The sequence below is a fragment of the Orycteropus afer genome, unplaced genomic scaffold, assembly GCF_000298275.1.
Source record: "Orycteropus afer afer isolate SDZICR_OR568_19922 unplaced genomic scaffold, OryAfe1.0 scaffold00094, whole genome shotgun sequence".
Classification (NCBI taxonomy): Eukaryota; Metazoa; Chordata; class Mammalia; order Tubulidentata; family Orycteropodidae; genus Orycteropus; species Orycteropus afer.
In genome coordinates, this window is record NW_006921681.1 from 5,869,748 (window position 1) to 5,873,214 (window position 3,467).

A 3,467-nucleotide genomic window follows, 5' to 3' on the forward strand; every position below is an offset into this window, starting at 1 on the left:
CAGTTAGCAGCCAAGAGCTTAAATCATTTTTCCACCAAGGCTTAGTGCCCCCAAATGTCCACCCACTCAGCCCAAGGGATGGCTGCCCAGGGCCCTTGAGAGAAAAAGCCTGAGAAAACTCAGCACAGCCACCTTTAAGGGTGCTTGGTTAGTAAATCCTAATATCCTCCCCTAGCAAAGCCACCAGGGCCGCTGTTAGCATGTGAGGGTGGCTGTGCCCACTGTGGCCACCAGGGAGCATCACAGATACTGGTCAAGGGGCGCTCCATGGAAGCTGCAAGATTCTCCCACCATGTAACCAGCCCTCCATGCTCAGCCATCGACCTGCATTATCTCCATTAATCTTCACTGACACCCAAAGGAGATACTATTACTACCCCCATTTTACAGATGGCACTGACCTTCCCAATCTCTCAGGTGGGAAAGGGCAGAGCCAGGATCACATTGCAGACACTAGGCTCTTCACTGCTCTGCCCAGAGGCGAGAGACCACTAGCCCTAGTTTTTAGTCACAATCAGCCCCTTCAACTATCCCCTACCAGACTGATGAGGCCTGAGGACCCCAGCATGGCCAGGACTGGAAGGTCTTTTTCCTGCCAGGTGACTCCTTCCCAGCCACTCCTTGTTTAAGGTACTTATGAGGGAAGAGGGCACTTAGAGTTTTTGCTTGTTTGTTTTTTGGTTATGGGGCTCATATGCTGCCTCCCTAACCAATAGAATTGACCCAGGAGATGGTGACACTCATCCTGATACAGGCCTCCAATTAGGAATTCCCTCCTCTCAGAGGGTCCATTTCTAGCACTTCAGAGCAAGTAGACATAGCCCCCATAAATCCTGACACCCTCCTCTCTCCTCAGCCCATCCTGGGATCATGCCTTCGAGTTCCACCCATTCAGACTGGGGCCATCCCAGATCTTTCTCAACAGACAGGAAATTGGGCAGGCCTGGGCCACACTTCCATCACTCCCCACTCCCCACAGGGTCAAGCCTTGGCAGAGAATCCAGGCCCACACACCTGTCTGTTGCCAGCTGTCTTTCCAGCCTCACCTTCTTTCACCCTCCTCACTGCAGCTCCAAGCCCCTTAGTTGTACTCTGCCCACAACAAACAACACATCAGTAGGTGGGGCATTCATTCTGCAAGCATTTACTAAGAGACCTTTGTGCCAGGTCTTGAGCCTAGTACTGAGAATACAATGTAAACTAGACCCTGTTCCTGCCCTCAGAGCCTGTGGTGCAGTGGGAAAGAGATGTGAACGACCACACATTGTAATATAGGGGGATTAGAGCCATAACAGGACCTCTGGTGGCATAGTGCCTAAGGCATTTGACTGCTAACCAGAAGGTTGGCAGTTCAAACCCACCAGCTGCTCCTTGGAAGGAAGATTGGACAATCTACTTCCACAGTGATACTGCTTCAGAAACCCAAGGAGTGGTCAGGGCCTTTGGAAGCTGTGTGGTTTCAGGCTTCCAGATCTCCTTCTCCTCTACACTCCTTTTAGAATATGCTTTCCTAGCTTCTTGGAATAGCAAACTCCTATTCATCCTACAAAGCCCAGTTCAAATGTTCCCTCTTCTGTGAAACCTTTCTTAGTCATCCCATCTATCCAGACAGAATACATTGCTTCTTTATCTTTGCTTTTGTAGCACTTGCTGTACACTATAAGCTCCACCTTTGGTGTACACTATGCTGGACATTCCTGACTCCTGACCCCAAGTGCTACTTCCTGGGATGACATAATCCTTGTCCCCAGTGTCCATATGCAGACTGTGCCCCATCAGCTAGTTTGGGCTTCTGTCTTGAGCTACAGCATTCCTCCCCCTTAAATTCCGTCTGGTTACAAGCTGCCCAGTGTTACTTCATGGGCCTTCTCCATCTGTCCAGTCCTCAAAATAAGAACATATTTTCTCTCCTTTATATTTTAAATTTTATTGTGGTGTAAATATATATAACAAAACACATGCCATCTCAACAATTTCTACATGTATAATTCAGTGATATTCATCACATTTTCAAGTTGTGCCACCATTCTCAATATCATTTTCCAAATCATTCTATCACCATTAACATCAACTCATTGCCTTCTAGGCAAAAACTTCCTCTCTCTTCCTTCCTCCCATCACTAGTACCCACTGATAATCTTTGGTTTCTATACATGTGCTTATGTCATATCAATGAAAGCATTCAGTATTTATCTTTTTGTGACTGACTTATTTCACTCAGCGTGATGTTTTCAAGGTTCATCCATGTTGTGGCATGTATCAGGACTTCATTTCTCTTTAGGGCTGAGTAATATTCCATTGTGTATAACATTCCTCTATGGATGGACATCTTGGTTGTTTTTACCTTTTGGCTATTACAAAAAGTGCTACAGTGAACATTGCTGTACAGTTTTCTGTTTGTGGAACACAATCTCTCTTGATACCTGCTCTTCCTTGGATTAAAAAAAGAAAAATGTTCTGTCTTTTAGGAAGAGCTTTCCCACTGCCACTCTGATGCAAACACTTTGCCAGCCCTCTCCCAACACCAGATTACCACCATTTCCTCCCCAGATTAGAAACCCCTGAGGCCTGGGCAGGGTCTCCTGTATGGTTGGACAGGGTGTACACATTGAAAGGGGCACCATTCATACCATAGACATCCTAGACATCCTAGATTTGTATGATTATGGTGACAATTTCCTGGCCAGCAGCAGTCAAAGATCTTGAGGAAGGGGTTCCTGTTTCTAGTGTTCTTGGCCTGGGGGAGCTGAGGCTGGAATGAGCTGGCTGCCTCATGTCCTGGACAGTACTGAGAACATTGGCTTGACCAAGACCAGTGAAGGAAGTAGGAGACTGAGCTTGGTTTCAATACACTCACTGAACTGTGGCTCTTGCTGTACTTTACTTTCTGCTCCTGGTGTCACCCTGGGTCATTTGCAACCAGTTACTGATTTACAGAAGTCTCTGGGAATCTGTGTGTGGCTTTTTTGATGAGCTGCAGCAGTGTAAATTTTTAAAAATCTAAAGTGGGTAAAGAGGCATCTGGCATAGAGATTAGGAAGGAGGCATGTGGAGTGTGACCAGCATTGGTTTCAGGCCCAGCTGTGTGTGGCCTTAGACTGATTATCTAACTTCTCCATTTCTTCTGTGGATTGGAGATAGCAAGGGTAGAAGAAATAAAATTGTTTGGATGAAATTGTATCGCCCAAAACATGTGTTGGAATCCCGGCCCTTATATCTGTGGGTGTAATCTTGTTTAGAAATAGGGGCTTTTTTTGTTTTATTAAATAGCTCATATCCGAATAGGGTGGGTTCTGAAGCTAATCACTTCCAAGTTATGGAAAGAATAGATTAGACACAGAGACATATGCATACATGCAGGCCGAGTTCTGGTAGCATAGTGGCTAAGACACTTGCCTGCTAACCAGACGGCTGGAGGTTCAAATCCACCAGCCACTCCTCGGAAGGAAGGTTGGGCAATCCTACTT